Raw genomic sequence first — 13,366 nt, 5'->3', positions numbered from 1 at the left:
ATGCAGCCTGTGGTTGCTATGCTGCATAATTTTCTGGGGCCGTGGCTGTGCCTCTGATGCAATGCCCGTCACCAGCACGTTGGTACACATTTCGCTGACCTCAGAAGGTTGAATCAACCCTACTTGGTGTTAATTCAATGGTAAACAGGAGCTCTAACTCAAGACTATAGGATCTTAAGCCAAGCAACTTAACAATTAAGCCAACCAACACCAGGCCTTTTATTACTGGTGAAGATCACTTTATAGTCGAAATGTCAGACCTGAGCCTTACCCAAAGGTGATTGATATAGTTGGTGGTGCCTTTTTATCTTTCAGTATGAACTGTCCTAACCAGTCTGCAAGACATTATTTGTGGAGCCGTCTGTTTGGTCCTTATGCTCCGGTACTCATACGTGTGCACGCAACAGAGAATATAAGTAGGCCGAGTTTTTAAAAACATTTTGGCATTTATTCTCATACCATTCGCCTGACATCTCTGCCACCAAAACCCAGCAACTCCTCGTTCCACCATAAACAAGGACCACCCCCTCGTCCACCAATCACATCAGTCGAGGGTGTGTAGTACCCACCTACATCCTATATTTCCCACATACATTTGCTAATAATACTTTTGTTTATGGAATCAAATGGGCTTACTGATGAACCTTCATGTGCTTAGACTCATTTTAATACCTATCAGATAAATTAAAGTAACAATGTTTCACGCCAGTTGAGCATATAGCAAATTTCATCATGAAGGTATGCCAATACACAGTTGGGAGAGGAAAATGTGAGGATATACTGTAGAAGTGGGATAATGGGCTGTGGCAAGTGCTGGGGAGAAGAAGGAAAGGAATTTAAAAGGATCTGGAGAGCATGGAAGGTTAATAATTCCACCTTTTATATGTATTATAGTTAAGAAGAAGAAAATGTCTTCGACTCAAGACTTAACAAGTCTCAATCATCGAGCTTCAAAGTTTGACTTGAAACTGCAGTGACATTGGTCGTTACAATAGTGTTCCTCAATCATATAACCAATGCCATATCATTGTGTTTTAATTGCCTTTTACCGTTCATGCTGATGACATTGTGCACATACTGACACGCAGGCAATAATTACAATAGTTATGTGGTACAATACTGTCCATCTTGTGTCGACAGTATGTATATAGTTATGTCATCATGTTGTGCTGTCCTTACCTCTGACATTGTGCCATTTTCTTGTTGTCTGTGTGTTTAGCATTAACATAGCCCTCAAAGAAGCCTCTTCCTCTGACTTTAGAAACCGACGCTATACTCTGTTTCCTTTGTCATCGTCTCAATTGTTTCTCCCTTTTGTGAGTTTCTCCATCTATTTTCGCTTGTTTCTCTCATTGTGGTTCACAACTCCCATCCTTTGTCTAGTCCTGTTGGTAATGTGCAGACATGTACTTGAAATTATTTTTTAACCATCTTGAACTCAGTCAATTATTCAGTTCATGAACCGTGCATTCCTAAATTGACGTATAACAAAAGGAGGCAATATTCTAGTTTAAGGTGCTTTGTTTAAAGCTGATGAAAGACAAATGATCATGTTCCACAATGGTTCACTTGTGCTGGAAAACGTGCTTTCAAATTTACAGAACAATTTGTTTTGTGCAGACCTGTATTTTTTAATAAATAAATCTCTTCCTCCTTTGTCGTTACCTAGGCCAACGCAGGTGGACAGATGTTATGTTTTCACCTCTGTTTGTCTGTCTGTTTTGTTTTTTTTTTGTGAGCAGGGTATTTCAAAAAGTTATGGATGTATTTGGACGAAACTTGGTGAACAGTTTGGATTTGTGACAAGGAAGAATTGATTCGATTTTGATGACGAGCTGGATCCGGATCCGAGAATTTTAAAATTTTTCCAAGTGATTCTTCACTATTGAGAAATGTGGCAAAACGATATATTGCACGATATCTCAAAACGTTGTGGATGGGTGGGTGAGTTGAGTGGATGACAAAACTTTCTGGATGAGTTGGGTAGATGACGAGAACAAGCCGATTATATTTTGGTTCAGGTACGGATGCAGATCCGCCCTATTGGTGGGATACAACACATAAACTGTTCAGCCTGGTGGAGGTATGCGCTCTATCGAGTGACATTCTTGTTCATTATTCATTCTTCTTCACCCTTCCTTAAGTTTTGCAGGCTGCTCCAATAAATGCAGGTTATATTCTCCTCCAACGCAAAGTCATCATCAGTATTTGTATGCAGCACATGGCTACTGGTTCACATCATTGCTGGGGGGCACGGCGCTGCTGCTGATGGAATCCTCCCTGAAGGTTAGAGCAAGAATTAGGATTTTAGCCAGGATGCCGGCGATAACTTGCCTACCATTTGTGAAGGATACTGTGCGATTTTTAATGTCAAGCAACTCAGGCCAGCAGATAGGAAGCTCATTTTAACATTTATCCAAAGAACGTCACACACTTTGATAAATCACCCTGCAGACAAAACACCAAATCCAATCCAAAGCTATTTGGGACCATACTCTGTACAGAGCGTCGATGCTGCTGAAGCAGTCTCCTGGGCTATTGGGTGCAATCGCCACTCCGACGCAGACACTCGAATGGCTCAATCATCCGAGCAAGTTGGTACTCATTTTGCACACCTAAGAAGGAAAACAGGCTGAGTCAACCTCACCTGGTATTATTTGAACAACCGAGCAGGATTTGAACTCAGGATCCAAAGCCTGCCACCCTAACCATTAAGCCACACCAGGCATCTAAAACACTGGGTTGACAGTTTATAGCTGGGTCGAGATTCGAACCCAAGATAGACAGCTCAGCGATGAGTGTGCACACCTCTGGGCATCCAGTAGCCATAAATGCAAAATGAAACCCAAATTCACTTGCACTCCTGTTTTGTCTCATTCGTTGAATTGCTTCTCTGGTCCTATCCGGTCAGTGTTATAATGAAGTCATACCATCCCCAAATTACATCACTCTCACACACCTTTTGGAAAGTTTATTACATTTCATTCAACTAATTGTATGATTTATCAAATATTTATACATCATGGAAACGTGTTATTACCTCCGCCACCGAAGGTGAAGGACGTGGTTTTCACGCCCTTTCTCTCTGTTTGTTACTTGGTAAAAAAAATTTTTTTGACAAGTATGTTAATCGCTTCCGTTTGTTTGTGTGTTTGTTTGTTTGTCTGTCTGCTCACCTCCAGCCCAAACCGCTAAACCGATCGTTCTGAAATTTTCAGAGATTAATGCCGCAAACCCTACGACGTTCAGGCATTGAAGTTTTTTTTTAAATTTGGTCGACCAAAAAAGGTCTACATCGGCCAATAGGCCAATTTGAGCCAGATTTTCTAAAATCCTCAAATTTCATCTGATTGACTTGAAATTTGTACAGGAACTGCATATCAGGTCATTGAATTCAACCACCTATTACTTTTGAGGTTATCTTTGGTCAAAAGTTCAACATAGGCTAATTTTTAGTCAGTTCCAAAGGAAGTGACATAAAATGGGTGTCCATGTCCATCGATCCATCCGTCAGTCCACAATCAATCTTTCGATAATTATTCTGCAACCTGTGGTCAGAATGACTTGAAACTCGGAGGAATGATACTTGGGGGATGCCGCAGAACCTCCCGCAATAAAATTTCAGATTTGTCACCAATTGAGTTAGTTAATTAGTCCAATCAATTAATCTTCAAAGTCCTAAAACTTGTGCACTATTCATAGTTTTTGCTTCTGGTTTGGTATAATGGTTCTCTGGAACAATGTCTACAGCTTGTCTGAGCGTTTATTACGAATTTTTGTCCAGGAGGAAAGACAATGAGTCTTCGTGAGTGTGAAGTTCATTAGGGCCAATTAATCTTCCAAGTCCTGAAACTCGTAGACTATTCATAGTTTTTGCCTCTGGTTTGGTATAATGGTTCTGGGGAACAATGTCTACAGCTTGTTTGAGCGTTTTTTTTCCAAATTTTTGTCCAGGAGGAAAGATAATGAGTCGTACTGAGTATGCAATTCATTAGGACCAGGATAAAAAAAAAACAATGAATGTTAATGAATATATCCAATATCGATGAAGTCAGAACTGACCAGGGCCCAAGGGCCGTATTTTAAAAATTGTTAATTTTCATCCGACTGAATTGAAATTTGAAGAACGTTTGCATATCACGTCGCTGAATTCAACCACATATTAACTTTGAGATCAACAAAGAACAGAATGCAAATTTGGGCCGTATTTTCTAAAATCATCAATTTTCATCTGATCGACTTGAAATTTGAAGAGCATTTTCATGTCAGGTCGCTGAATTCAACTACCTATTAATTCTAAGGTCAAAAGGTAAACACGGGCCAAATTTCTAATGTTGATAGATAGGGCCAAAAACTAAATATATCACTACATCTCAAAAAGTTGTGGATGAGTTATGGAAAAAAAAACAAGGTGGATGAGTTGAATATGTGACAAGAACAAGCGGATTGGATTTTCGTTCAGATCCAGACCATCAGTGGGATACAAAAGATAAACTGTTCCACCTGGCAGAGGTATGCACTTTACCGAGTGCCATTCTACTTTATGTCGTTTTGCCAAGTTGTCACTCTATGAGTGATTTTTCATTTGTTTGTTTGTCTGTTTGTTTGTATGCAGGATTTCTCAAAAAGTTGTTATCCGGATCCGGATCTGACTACGATAATTTTTTCAGTGATTCGTCACCATTGAGAGATAGGGCTAAAAACGATATACAGCACGGTATCTCAAAAAAGTTGTGGACGGATTCACATGAAACTTGGACAGGTTGGGTGTGTGATCACGACTAATTGATTAGATTTTGGTGAAGATCTGGATAATATAATTATTTAATTTTTAAAGAGATTCTTCACCATTGAGAGATGGGGCCCAAAAACGATATAGTGCTGTATAGCATCATATTTCAAAAATGTATTGGGCCTGCAGTCAATGCCTGATCCATGAGATATGTTCTCGTGGATCAGGCATTGTGTGGCAGAGGTTTGTGCCCTTGCGAGTGCCCTTCTGGTTAGTCTAGCTATCGTGTGCAGTCTGTGGCTGCTGCTTGCATCATTTTACCAGTACACTGGTACTCATTTCACTGACCTCTGAATGATAACAGGCTGAGTCAACCTCATCTAGTGCTAACTCAACTGCAGACAGGGGCTCAAACTCAAGAATCAAGACCCTAAGATCTAAATTCGACCACCTTAATCGTTAATCCAACACCAGGCTTAAGAAAATGAATGCACAAATATATTTCTTCAATAATGAACTGCAGTTTTATATAATGTTTACCATCTTCTTGTACCCACACAAAGTGCCGTTTCAACTTGTAAATTTAGCAGTCAACATCAATATTCGTATGAAGAAAAAAGTAATTATTACTTTTCCATTAGTAAAAAACATTATCTAAAAAAACGAGATGCGACATCACCTTATTACTTGACTGAAAGACCCCAAAACATGAAATCACTCTGTAGTCTCATCAATGGTTGACAAACCTATGCTAACCCTTGTCATTATGTGTGAAAGAATAGAGCACTAATGGTCTTGGGAGCTTAATCTGTCCAAAGCGATAACGGACTTATCAAGCTGGGTCAGGCTGGCTGAGACTGAACATTCCCAATCCCCCCATCGCCCATCATGCCCTGCTTTGCTCTTGTGAGGGTGAGCTGATAGCACTTCCACCCATTATTACACTGGGCCCAAAAATGGCTCTCCCAGCAAAGAATTTGCTTTGTGGCAGAGGAAGAGGAGGTTCTGGCAGTGGCATTGCCCTGAATGGTATGGATGAAAGAATATCATGGAAGCAAAATACCTGTTCGAGATAGGAAGGCAAAGAGAAACGACATCCTGATAAAACCACTCCCATCAATCCAACTGAATGCACAAAATACACAAAGCAATGGTAAATCTAAACGTCACACCAACATTACGAACTGTCACTACAATAGTTATTCGGTAGTTTTTTTTTTTTTCGGCCAGAGAGTAATTACACAATTGTCAATGCAAATGAAAGACTGGAAGGAATAAACGCTGAGTGGGTCACAGACCATTACAGGTGTGAAATAAAATGTGCAAACAAATTTTGAGGCAGCTAGACAAATGAGGGTGAGGCGATTACATAGACTTGGAAAGGATGAGGCAAATTATTTCACTCAAGCAAACAATTAGGTGGAAAAGGTGGAAAAGAAGTTGCATATGAATCCAGAACAGTATCAATAAATGTATTATAGAAGGTGGGCAGGATGGCTGAGAGGTGTACACTTGCTTCCAAGGTGTCTAGCCTTGGATAGAATCCCAACCCAGCTATAAACTATCATTCTGATATTTCAAAGGCAGGGTGATTCATAAACGTGTGTGTGTGTGTGTGTGCGTGTGTGCGCGTGTGTGTGTGTGTGTGTGTGTGTGTGTGTGTGTGTGTGTGTGTGTGTGTGTGTGTGTGTGTGTGTGTGTGTGTGTGTGTGTGTGTGTGTGCTGTCCCTTAGATGGATGTTAAACTGGGCATTCCGTCTCCCGGCATGAGTTGGTGGCCGTCAAAGTTCCCAATGGTGTCCTTTAGGAAGAGAAGGCGAGCAATCACCGGCACTATGAAACAAACTACAAATTCCTATACTAACCAGCAGATGGCGTTGCATCAATGGCACAGCTGTGCCCTCAGCTCGTGATACCACCCCGCAAACTTGTGATGCATACAAAAGAAGAGGAAGAAGTGCATGTAAGAAGGTAGCCGATTTAAAAAGATAAACTACAGAAGAAATACTAGAACGGAACTCCACAAGAGCATGTACCTCCACCAACCAGAACAGCATAAGTTATGTATCCCTCTGATTAGCCAGATCTGAATCCGGACCTAAATCAAAATCTAATTGGCTTGTTCTTGTCACCTATCCAACTCATGTGTGTTGTGTGAGTCACCAACTCCTATCTACACCAACTGAGTCTGTGTGTAGATAAATGGAAGCAAAGGAAGCTAGTGGGAAGCTAGAAATGAGGAGATAGAAAACTATGAGTAAAATAACCTGCATGTAGTGGAATGAATCACCTCAGCTTCCTGCTCTGGATGTCAATAATATGAAAAGCCCTCAATACGACCACCTCCTGGGGGGCGAGAAGGGATTCAGCTGCAATATCTCGGAGTGGTATTTTCGATGAATGCCTTGTATATCATGATGAGCATTGCGTGGCTCTGAATGAACCTGGCTGGCTCCATAGAGAATACCAAGACATTGTTCAACAGAAGAAAACAGTTGTTTGGTTGCATCCAGTTTGGAGATATGGTCCCCCTAAGACAGGTTGTGATGGGTAGGCCTTGAACATACAGGGATGGTATCAATTCCGGAGGTTGGCTGGAGAAGTAAAGTGGGGACGTTTGACAACTGATGTCGGGGCAGTAGTAACTATTAGAGGTTATGAGTTTCCTTTATTGAAAGACATGTTTGAGATAGCTGGATATAACGCTTTTTTCATATCTTGAGACAGGGATGCGGTGGCAGCCTGCTTTTCTGAATTTAGGATCATTGGTATCTCCCACCGATGAAAATGAGTCTTTTGGTCTCTCATTCTCTCAGTGCAGGCAGATCAGTGGTCTTTCTGTCCTCTATGTCTCCCCTTCAGCCTCACCCCCCTGCTCTGACTGTGATCTGTCCCCCCCCCTTATTTCCGCAGGGTGCTCAAGGTCTGCCAGAAACCCCCTTCTGATAAAACTACCAAAATCAAGAATCACTGCTCACCTTCATTCTTTCATTCCTCTTTTTCCCCCCATTTGGAACAAACTCCCATGCTCTCTTCAATCCTACTCTTCCCTCCAGGTCTTCAAAGCAGCTGTTCACCACCATCTCTTATCTGCCCCATCCAAAACGATTATCTTTTCTACCCCCATTAATCCACCCAAAACCCACCTCCTTCAAATTCATTGCTTTCCTTCCTGAGAGTCCCTGTCGTGTCCATCTTGTTTACCCTGCGTACACCGCCCCATCACTCTCTCTCTTCCACAGATCTCCTATTGTCTCTGTTCCCCACTGACTTGTGCTTCCCTCTCCCGCCCCTCTTTTCTCCTGCTCCCCTTGTTTTATGTTCTGTGTTAGCTCTTATACGAGCCTCGAAAATGGATCTAAAAAAGGCCCAAAAGACCCTGAAGACCCAAAAGTCACCGAAAACCCCAAAAGAGCCTGAAGACCCAAAAGTCACCGAAGACCCCAAATACCCCAAATACCCCAAATACCCAAAATTCCCCAATGGACCCAAAAGACCCTGAAGACGCAAAAGTCCCAAAAGATCCTTAAGACCCAAAACACTCCTAAGACCCTTTAGACTCCTTCGACCTTAACACCATTTAGACCCCTTACACTCTTCAGACGGATTAGATAACTTATACCCTTGACCATTAAGACCACTTGGACCTTCTTGTATCACAAATTTCAAATAAATATATCACCAATATTACAAATAAATTTGTAGGAGAGAAATGTGATTGGTGTAAATCATGCTAACAGCAAATCTGACATTATTCTCTGCAACGATGTGTGGAGAGGCGAGCGTAGCGAGCCGATCCATGCAAGCTGTTCTAAAAAACGAAAATAAAAAACTATGTTCATCAGACGAACACTCGAGTCTCGAGACAAAGCCGAAAGTCAGAACTTAGCACATGACTCCAAAGCTTGTGGAGCCGATGCATTAACCCTTCATTCTGGGGTTAGACAGTCATCCTGGACACTTTGACCTTGTCACAGGAAAAGTTAGGAAAACTTCTGATCAACTTTGACCCTGCCTTGGCCACCCAGGTATCATCAACACCTGTTTTTTCTCAAATCCTGGTGTCAGCGATGTGGACTGACACAAAGGTGCTTTTCTACCTAACCTCCGGATACGTAATTGACCACAGGTCACTCCTCGGTAAACAAAACCACAGTACGAAATACTGAGTGAATTCACAGCAGTTCTTCAATTCAACAGTTATCCTTTCAGACCAGAGCACCGTTTTCATACAATCAGATCAGGTGTTGACAGATGAATCAATCAAACTATTGGAATGAATTTTGCAAAGATTCAATGCTTGTATGAATGAATGAATGGATTAACTGTGAGATGGTGAAACCTGAAATAAACATCCGAAGAATTGTCTCACAAAGAAATGCAATCATTTCGAAATGAAATATCCAATATAAAATGAAACAATTAACTCAAGAATCTTTCCATCAAAGTGAAACATAATTGACTCGAAAACTTGTGACAAAAAAATTAATACAAATGAATTGCGAAAACATAGATGAAAATGCAATAGAATTGATTCAAGAAACGAACAGACACTGGAATCCGTTTATTATGCCCATGGTTTAATGCCACAGCTCGACATATCATCAGAAATTTTACGTTAACATAATTTCCCTGTGCAATTACACTCGCTTCATGGAACCATGGACAAAGAAAACTCCACCCATTGTTACATGTCATCATCAATGAGTCTTTCAGGTAATTTATATGATGTTTTAACATCTACTGAACAAGGCACAGGCTCCACTTTCTGGCTGCTGATTGGTTGTCCTCAAAAGGTTATCATTTTCTCTGATATCCAAACGATGTCGGACTGAAGAAGAAAGTCAAAGTCATACATGGAGTAAACGATCCCAGTGTGACTTGGTGATCAGGGCACTATATGCCCCATCAATAGGTAAGTCTACACAATGCTGCAATTTATAAAATGCGTTCATACCTGCAGGTGCTCAAACATTTTGGTGTCGAGCTCAAGTCCATGAATGGTAGAAATGTGTTTTTGTATTCATGATCGAGATCCATGGAAGACCGGGAGAAGAATGGAAGGAAACAAAATGTAAATGGGGAAACATCAAAAGCAGAGTAAAAGTGAGATCAGGGGGAGGGGGAGAAGGACACATGTGGGTGAACAAGCTGTGCACAAGCTAAATGAAACACAGCAATAAGGAAAGGGCAGAGGAGCTCCTTGTGAGCTAATGCTATCCATATCTGGTGCCAACTGTGTCTGCGGACATCCTCATGCAGTGAGTTACCATCTTGAGGAGGTTCGTGGCAGGATTTGCACTCCGGCCATCACAACACACTTCGCAAAACTCACTGCAGTGTGTGTCGGGGTAGCGCTGAGGTGTCATCCAACAGACGGCGATCTCCTCTGGTTAACTTGAGGTGGTCACTTTAGGTGGGTGCCTGGACTGTCCTATCCCTAAGAGATGGAGATGGGCCAGGCATCTGCCTGGGGGATGGCCAGACGGATGCCCCTGGAGTACTGGTGGAAAGTGGATTCAGTGACACGATGTGGTGTGTGCTCCCAATATATGTATGTATGTATGTATGTATGTAATAAGGGGAAGAAGAAGGCGGGGATGAAACAGAAAAGGAAAAAGCCAAGCAACAACTAACAAACGAAAAGGAGTGAGGGAGGGATGATAACCTGGAAAGACGAATGCTTGGGAAGAGATCAAGGGGATAGATGGGGAATGGCCTGATATAGTGGTGAACAGCAGTCTTAAAGCCAAGAAGGAAAGAATGGGACTGAACAGACTGGGGATGTTGGTTCCACAGCCGAGATAAGAGAGGAACAAATATGTGGAGGTGAGTAGTGAGCCTGGTTTGTGGGAGTTTAACAAACAGGGGGTTACTTGCAGACTGTATGTGCCCTGCAGAAACCTGGGAGGATCAGAGTCGAGATGTAGCAGCAGGTGCAAGACCATAAAGGAGGTGGGAGAATAAAGAGAGGCCACCAACCTGTCAGCAATGCAACAGTAACAGGCCTAGTTACTCAGCTTCATCGCGGGAGAAACAAATTATTTTGAGGGCCGTACTTTCCACGACATCAAAAAGGGCACGGTGTGAGGCAGGGGTGTTTTTGTGACCTGGGGGGGGGGGCAGGTAGTCATGAACAGTTGATCCACCTCACTTTTTATATGGATTATAATGGTTTTCGTTAGATCCATTGTTTCCAAGATTCTAAAGAACATGGATGATGTTAATGATGATGACAATAACAATGACGACGACGGTGATGATTATTAAGAATATGACCAAGCAGCCACCTCCAACACCTGCAGAATTACTGCAGGATAGGAACACCATCCGGCCCTTTTGCAAGAAAGAAGCTGTTATAGTTACTCACTGCTTATCTCCCTGAGGGATACAGAAGAATGAATGCACAAGACCATAGCCAATTGCAAGAAACAAACATCAATCACCGACCTTTATCAAACATCCTAATGTGCGTTACTTTACATAACCAGTGCCTTGTTTTCATAAACTTTTCAACGCTGTTTAATTATGTTGGTTTTGAAATCCCCCCCCCCCACCACCCCATGTCCAATATATAGTCAATACAATGCACGTACCTGCACACAATAAATCATTGACCATATCCAGACATGTACTTATTTTGCATGACATTAGCATCGAGTAACAAGTTAAGACAGCTACTTATTGCCTCCAGTTTTTGCTTGGAGCGTTTCTCCAGGGTACAATACTGTATTATCCCACGTGCAGAGCATGTAACAGTTACTGTGTAAGCCACTTACTGTGGGATAATATCACTCTGGTTATTATCACCAATTCCTCATTGTGATAATAAGTAAATTTTCACTGTATTTAAGTATTTTCTCACGGCTTATGATCTGTTAGCACCAATTCAAGCGATGGTAATGTTTAAAAGCATCAAGCACATGGTCCTGCAGCAATGCACTTCCAGCTCAACAATAAAGAATCTGTTCTCGTGGTTTCAAGAAAGAATCCACAGGGTCAAAATTCCCCAATCAGCATGAAAGTAATGGAAGCATAAAGTCTGAAAGCATCGCTCCAAGAAAAGTGACTGAAAATGACGTTGCAAATTATCAATCAACATCTTTCTTTTCAACAACTAGCATTTCTAGCTTTTCTTTAAATTTACTCTCAAAAATCAGTCCACAGTTTTTTCTCTTTTGTTCTACCATGCATGTCAATTGGTCGACTTGGCTCAGCATCACATGGTAAGGACAAAGCCACGATGTGCTCACTGATAACAGCAAGGATTTTCTTGCTCCTCCTCATTTGTCTGCTCTCCAACCTGTCATTCGTCTTTGGCTGCCTTCCAGCTACTGTTAAGTTAGCTAATATCACTGCCATACACACAAAAGGTGGATAAAAAAATCATTTCAACAACTGGACAGTAAGCATACTTCCAGTTATGAGAAAAGCCATGAAGCCATGTTCTTTCAAAGAAACTTGCTCTCCCTCATGCACAGATTTATCCCCTCTCGTGTTCAGTTGTCTTACCCTTCCTCCCGCCCTTGGTTTACTGAAGCTTGTGGCGAGGCAGTTGTCCTGAAACAACTTGCCTTTGCCTCATGGAAAGCAAACCCAACTGAGGGCAATCTCAGTTCCTTCCACAAAGCTCGGAACAAGTGTGTATCTACCCTTAGGAGAGCCAGAAAACAACATCTTTCTCATCTCAAGTCTGAACTCTCAAACCTCTCTCCCTCCTCAAAATCCTGGTGGCGTTTAATCAAATCTGTTTCTGGTGTATGTTCCCCCTCCATCCCCTCCCTTACCTCAAATGGCCGCACTGCTGATTCCACACGTGATAAAGCTGAATGTCTAAACTCGGTCTTTGCAGCTAAATCTTGTGTCCTAAACCCATCTCTATCTCTACCCACTTTACCCAGTCGCACCCAACTGTCCCTGGACTCTGTATCCTTTTCTCCTGACAAGGTGGAGAGCTTGCTTTCAAACCTCGAGTCAGATTCTGCAACCGGTCCAGACGGCATCAGCCCACGTGTCCTCAAAGCCTGCTCTTCTGCTCTTGCTCACCCTCTCTCTGTTCTATTCACCCTCTCATTTGCCCAAGGTCATCTGCCATCTGCTTGGAAATCTGCTAACATCACTGCCCTGCATAAAAAGGTGCAAAAACAGATCCCTATAACTACAGACCAATCAGCCTTCTCCCAATCATCAGCAAGGTGATGGAATCCATCATCGCCTCAGATATGAAATCCTTCCTCTTCTCCAATGGCTTGATTTCCAATCATCAATTTGGTTTCAGACCAGGTCACTCTACCCTGGATATGCTGCTTCTGCTCTCCCATCAATGGATGGAGGTCCTCAATGCCAGACAGGAAATCCGAGCCGTATCCCTGGACATATCACGTGCTTTTGAAACAGTCTGGCACCCTGCCCTACTCACCAAACTCTCTTCCCATGGTATTCAAGGCCATCTCCACTCATGGCTCGCAGACTTCCTCTCCTGTCGCAGTCAACGTGTGGCCCTAAATGGAGTTCTTTCATCCCCTCTTCCTGTGCAGGCTGGAGTTCCTCAAGGTAGCGTTCTGGGCCCTGTTCTTTTTCTGGTTTTCATCAATGATCTCTCGGACTCTCTGGAAAATCCTCTATTTCTCTTTG

The sequence above is a fragment of the Eptatretus burgeri genome, chromosome 18, assembly GCF_056783735.1.
Source record: "Eptatretus burgeri isolate ZD-2024b chromosome 18, Ebu_testis_v1, whole genome shotgun sequence".
Lineage (NCBI taxonomy): Eukaryota > Metazoa > Chordata > Myxini > Myxiniformes > Myxinidae > Eptatretus > Eptatretus burgeri.
The sequence above is the reverse complement of the archived record's forward strand: the minus strand, read 5'-3'. Positions refer to the sequence as shown.